Genomic DNA, 7,020 nt, shown 5'->3' with positions numbered 1-7,020 from the left:
AAGGCCAATATTTTCTGGTCATATTGAAATGATACAAGGTTTTCCCTGGTCTATATGATTTTTTCCCAAACATTTCCTCTCTCAGATAGCGAGGTCAACAAAGCCCTGTTCTGTAGATCATCGGCTTTCTTAGGGGATGTACCTCTAAAAAATACATCCCTTAAGATTCAGAATGTTTTTTGTATCACTTTCTAATTTTATGCTTCAGGCATTTAAAGGTTGGACACTTAAAACTTTGCACAGTCAGGTACCAACAGTGCTCAGGAACAATACACAATAGTTCATAGCAGGTGGTGAAGAATGCCACCTCCTTTTGAAAATGTTACTACTGCTAGCCTCTCTCTGACCAACTAAATGAACATTCAAAATAATTGTTACTCATATGGTTGAACATATACTAGATAGTGTACTGTGTAGTACTACTAAAAAGTTGCTAAAGAAAACTGACTCTCGTACAACTTTCCTTGTATTGTTTCCAAGAGGGCTTTACACTCTCTTCGCAACTACTGTGAAATACCATTCTTTTATTCATCCTGTCATGAAAACATGTACCACTGATATGGCAGTAGTATCCTCTAAATAACCTTGAATGAATGATATTTTGTAATATAACCAAGAAAAATTAGATCTTTCTTGTAGAATTTTTAGAAGTTTTGAGAGTATAATTTACTGCACCAATTTATATAAAGAGAAGACTTATTTTTTTCTCTACTGTTTTATCCTTAAATTTTAGGTATTATTAGCCTTTCAGCAAGCCATAATATTTGCAAAAAAACCCAAAAAACTTTACAATCATGTATCAAGAAACTTAAATAATGATTGAATTAAAGCCCTAAAATCATAGATTTCATAGACATTAAGGCTGGAATGGACCTTGTGAGATCATCGGGTCCAGCCCCCTGCCCAAAGGGCAGGCAGTCAGCTGGGGTCAAATGACCCCAGAAAGATAATCATCCAAACGCTTCTTGAATGTGTCCATGGTAAGTGCTTGCATCACTTCTGGGGGGGTCTATTCCAGCCTCTGGAGACTCGGACAGTAAAGAAGTCTTCCCTTATGTCCAGTCTAAAACAGTCTTCCAACAGTTTGTGACGGTTGGACCTTGTCATCCCTTGGGCTGGTCTGGTGAACAAACGTTCTCTCAGTCCCTGATCCACACCCTTGATGTACTTATAAGCTGCCACCCCTCAGCCTACACTTTTCCACGCTGAAGAGTCCTATGCCTCTCAGCCTGTCCTCATAAGGCCTGCTCTCTTGACCTCTGATCATGTGCATGGCTCTCCTCTGGACTCTTTTAAGCTTCTGCACATCCTTCCTAAAGTGCAGAGCCCAGAACTGGATGCAGTACTCCAGCTACCAAGACCAAATAAAGCAGGATGATAGCATCTTGGGTCTTGCTTGAGATATATTGGTAGATGCAAGCCAGGGTTTTATTTGCTTTGCCGGCTGCAGCATTCCATGACAGTCATGCACTGACAGCATGCCTCTGTTAGTTCCCTAGAGAATTTGTGGTCAAGTTTTTCCTCCTGGTAAGGTCTGTAATAGACTCCTAAAGTAATGTCCCCTTCCCGTTCTTCTTGTATCCTAACCCAGAGGGTTTCGAGTCACCCTTCTTGGGTGCCAATGTCAGCTATTAGGGAACTGTACTGCTCCTTGACATAGAGAGCTACCCTCCTGCCTTTCATCCCAACATGGTCCCTTCTGTACAAGGTATAGACATCTATACCTGTGGTCCATTCATAGGTGGAATCTCACCAGGTCTCCGTTATCCCTATGAGATCATAGTTGTTATTGCTTAGCAGAAGAGTCACTGTCACTTTGGTGGCTAGAGTTTACTGTGCTATTAAGTTAGGATATTCCTTCCTAGTTTCCTTTGGGAAACTATTATGTCTTCTCCAATTTAACTTTTCAGTGTCTTGCAAGTAAAAGTCCTTACTTTGCGATTGCTGGGAAGTCTTTCCATTTCTCTCTTGCTTTTTCAGAGGGAAGGTTTACTCAGCCAATACAATTTAATACAAAAGAAATAAAATAGATACAATTTGAAGCTATTTATTGTGAAATCCTAGGACAATTTAGTGGATTTAGGTTTATTTATATTTCAGTTTTGGATTGGCTACACATCATCTTGCCCGAATGGTTTGAAATAACCTTTGACTAAACAAAGCGGTTTACGTTTTTAATTAGCTTCCAGACTCAATTTTGCTTTAGTCCAAACATCTTACTGTTTAAAAACAACTTTTCCTCCAATCTAGCAGTTATTAGTGCATTTTCTTCTCAGTTCTCCTTCTCATCACACTGGACTAGATGGGAAACATATGAAATGAACTGAGAGGGGAGCCTTTGTGCTCCAAAATGCATGTTGACCACATGACTAATTTTTGGTGGTATGCAAAAATGGGACTGAGCCAATATGGAGCAATGCACTGTATCAGTTCTTCTCTGGTGGCCCCAACAGCTGCTGCCTAAGTTAAGCTTTTTTTTACTAAAAAAAAAAAACAAAGAAGAAGGGGGGCCAGATTTCTGTCATAATGCATTCACTTTGTGCCACTCTGCCAGTAAATTCTGGATCTCAAGTCATTGCATCTCTCTGGTGTTGGGAGGATCACTCCAGTACAAGGATGACGCTTCACTAATGTGGAATGATTCTGCCTGTGACCCACATGCGGGTGGGATAGCTTGAGGAAAGGAAATGTGGCTTAACTCTGACTACTAGTTTTACATACAGCACCTGGAGTATCCACAAAATACAAAGGAGAGCTACTCTCCTCTGAAGTTCTGACTATAGTATGTGTAGGCTGAATTCTAATGGATGTATTGATAGTTACATAATAGAACATGAACTTCAACCTAACAATTTTTCATGAGTGAAGTTGTTCCTTGGATTTCCCTTCAGAACCTCCTTTGTCCTAACTCCTATTTCACCCTTCCAGGGAGGAGAATAGTCCAATCATTCTACTGTTTTTATTTAAAATTAAAAAGATGCATCTGCTGCTATACCTAGACAAGCGATTCTCCACCAGGGGTGAGTGAGTTCCTTTTAAGGGTGATACGGGATGCTCTGCAATAACAGAACTGTTGTGCATGCAAACAACTACACAAGTTCATGCAGAGATCTCAAATAGGAATCCATAGTGTCAAAAAAATTCTGACCTGTTGTGGTCTTTCTGAGGTCTCTGCAACAGAAAATAAGATCTATTTAATTCTTCCATAATCAAGAAATGAGTGAAAGGTAAGAGCTGGCATTTTCTGAGTTGTGCCTGGAGTCTAAAAAGTTTGAGCATCACTGATTTAGACAATAAAGTATCAGGAACAGTGACCTGATACTTGAATGACTCTCTCTACCTGTGTTGATGTCAGGACTTTGGCAGGTTTGTATACACCCACTCATAGAAAACTGGGGGTTTCCAAAGGAATTTCATAGTAGAAACTTAGGTACTGTTTATGCATATTCAATAGAAGGTAGGATCCTAAGGCTCAGATCCTAAAAGGTACCAAGTCTTCTAATTCCCAGTGCCTATGACATTTTTTAAAAAATAAGACATAGGCCTTCATACGCTGAACAAAGGAATTCCTTTCAGAATCTGAGCACTAGAGTTTTCACTCAGATATTTCTAAGGCACTTACTATCATGATATCCAAATATCAACAGACTTGTTAGACCAAATGCATTCCTGGCTAACTCTTAAATTTTTTAGAGTTATATCAGAGAGATACTTGGAGTTATCTATAGCAGATACAAAAAAAATACATAATACCATCCTGAATTAACTTTATAAAGTAAAAAGAAAGAGCAGGATTTATAAAGTGATTTGGGAAAAATTGATAATCTGATTGGCTGAAAAGGATTCCACATACTGTAATTATCTCCTAAAGAATGTACTCTAACACTCTAAGTACTTTGATACTGCAGGTAGACAGAAGGAATGTTTTCCCCCCCAAAAAAGATCTTTGTTCCCAAATAAGAAGCCTCTTAAGTAGTCCTCCAAAGAGGACTTACAGATTGATATGTGACCCACACTCCATGGAGGGGAAAGGCAACAAGTTCCTCTGTGTCACCTGGACTCCTGACACTCTTTTGCCATTTACACTTAATCAGCATCAGACCTGATAAATTATTTACCCTGGAGGAATGCAATAGGACGCCAGTTTGTCTGTGCATATGCTGTTATATTCTACTAGACTAAATAAGCATGATCAAGGGTTGGGGAAAAGAGCCCTGATTGCCTTCAATGGGACCCTTCTTTACACTCAGTTGGCTCTGCTTTATTCACTGCAGTCTGCCTACTGTGACACAATGCATGTTTAGATGCACCCTTGACATGGGTTTCCTTAAAAGGGAAGTTCAGTGCAGTGACCATGCATCAAAGCATGATAGACACAACAGGGCTCAGAAACGATAAACTGCTGCATGAGGAGATTGATACAGGAATGATAGCTTGGGGAAAAGAGATACTAGTTAGCATGAAGAGAAAAACAAGATCATAGATACCATGGACAATATAACCTTTGCTAACCATCTTTATAAAGAGCTGATTTAAAGCCACTAGCGCCTGTGTTGCTGGTAAAACTACACAATCTTATATAATAATATATTAGCCTTAAATCACTGTTATGTCTACACTAGTTCCTATGCTGAAAAGGCCCCAGAACACTGCATGATATTCTACCCACAGTATTTGCTAAGTGAAGGAGTGGGGAATTAATGCAGGAGTGTATGTGAATAGCCTTAGGACATCTCAAAAAAACCTCAAAGCAAAAAACAACAACAACAACAACAACAAACAAACAAAAAAGGCATAAAAAACTCTGCAGTTACACAGTAGATGGCCATGAACTGAGGTAAGTCTGTCCTAACCAAGGAAGTTTTCCTACAAAATTTTTCAGCTCTCATGCTGCAAGCTGATTTGCTTCAAATCACAGTAATTTTTTGTTGGATTTTTTTGCCTTGTGGTTCTCTGTCTTCGTGAACTCTTAATGTAGCCATGGCTCAGCCTAACTTTCAATTATTTGCTAGGTCATTTAGCCAGAACTTTAATATTAATTTAATATAGGCTTTATTGATTTCTTTTGCTGGAGTCCTTCCAACCTGAAGTTACCCTGGAGTACATTTGATCTGAACAGCTTTGACAGGCAATCAGACACTATAGTACTAGGGGGTGGTATAAAATAAATAAAACATTATGTATAGTTACATGGAGTAACTAACAGAACTACAACGAACATTTAGGCTAGAGACAAAAATTACACATAAACCAGTATAAGTGATTGGAAACCAGTTGAAATCTGTAACACAACAGAAATTCAGTGCACATAAACCGTTTTCAAAATGGCTGAAAGAAGTTTAAGATAAGTCCAGATGGATGTAGCATCAGACTTAACTGATTCAAGTTAAATCAATGTATTGACCTCCTGTCCCAGATCCCCTCCAGGTTCCAGTTAACTCATAGTCCCCCAGCATCCCAGGATGCTTTTGTGCCCCCCCCACCCCCCACAAGTCCCCTACTTGCAGAGTGGGCAGGCTAGCCTTGGCTCAAGCTGTCTGCTCCAGGCAAGCAGGTAGGCATTCTCTAGTGAAGGGATCAGCAACCCCTGGCACGCGTGCCATTAGTGGCACACAGAGACATTTTTCCCAGCACGCCAGGAGGCACACAAAGAAATAGTTTATTTTATTTTAATTTTTTAAGTTGCTGCTCTGAGCTGTGCAGCCATAAGTCCCATCACTGCAGCAGGCCCCGGGGCGGAGCCAGAAGAATACAGGCAGGGTGGATGTCTGTGCTCTACTGCCCCCACCCCTTGCTCCCAGGCTGCACCTTCTAGCCTGGCTGGCCCCTGGAGGGAGCTGCCCAGGCAGGCAGACACTCTGTCCCACCCAGGGCAGCACGGAGGTGCCAAGTGCTGGAGCCAGGCGATCAGGACAGGGTCTGGGCAGTGTGGGGGAGGCGCTGCGGGCAAGCCAGCCCAGTAGGGCCCTTAGGAAGGCAGGGCCTGGGTGGGAAGTGGGGGCTGCCCTGGGGCTCTGCGGGTTCAAGCTGTGGTGAGTGGGCAGATGGGGTACCCACTGGCACCCATGGTGGGGCCTGGCCCAGCCCGCACAGCTCTTCAAGGATGGGCTGCAGCCACCCTGCACATGTGCAGATGCTGCCTAGCTGGGGCAGGACTCCAGGCTCAGGGGGCTTCCCTGTCTGGGATCAGTCTCCCTGCATGCTGCGTACAGTGCAGACAGGACAGAGCCATCTCCAGCGCAGAGGCCTGGCCTTAGGAGCCCCCTGGAGCCTGGGAACAGCCACTGCGGTTGCCTCAGCCTGCCTAGGTACCAGCCTTGCCCACCCACAGCTCCCCTGAAGGGGCAAGGGCTGGGGCAGGCACTGCACGGACCTGCTGCAGTGCAGGCTCCCAGCTGGCTTGGACCTGAGCACTGGCTGTGACAGCTGTTTCCAGAGCCTGGAAAACAGCCTGAAGCCGCAGCTCCTACTCGTAATGTACCCGGCTGGCACAGAGACCAAGCAGGGAGTTCCCTGAGCCTGACGTCCTGCCCCAGCCAGGCGGCATCCCTTCATGGGCAGGGTGGCTGTGCCCCATCCCCGCGGAGCTGTGCGGGCTGGCTGAGCCCCGCCTCCGGTGCTGCTGAGCTTCCCACTGTGGCTCGAGTCTGTGGAGCCCTGGGGCAGTCCCCACTCCCTGCCTGACCCCAGCTCTCCTCCAGCTGCATCCTTCCCAGGGGCCTGGCCAAGCCAGCCTGCCTGCAGTGACTCCCCTGCTGCCTGATGCTCCCTGCTCCTCTCTCATCACAACATGATTAACAAGAAAAAAAAAATCACAAGTACAAAGCAGTTTCATAATTTCATAGTTTGTATGGTCGGAAGGGACCTGATCAGATCATCAAGTCTGACCCCCTGCCACGGCAGGAAAGAGTACTGGGGTCAAATTACCCCAGCAAGTTGTTCATCTAACCTCCTCTTAAAGACCCCCAGGGTAGGAGCCAGCACCACTTCGCTTGGAAGTTGGTTCCAGATCCTAGCCAC

This window comes from Crocodylus porosus, unplaced genomic scaffold (genome assembly GCF_001723895.1).
Source record: "Crocodylus porosus isolate Cpor-Errol unplaced genomic scaffold, CroPor_comp1, whole genome shotgun sequence".
Classification (NCBI taxonomy): Eukaryota; Metazoa; Chordata; order Crocodylia; family Crocodylidae; genus Crocodylus; species Crocodylus porosus.
Note: the sequence above shows the minus strand (reverse complement) of the source record.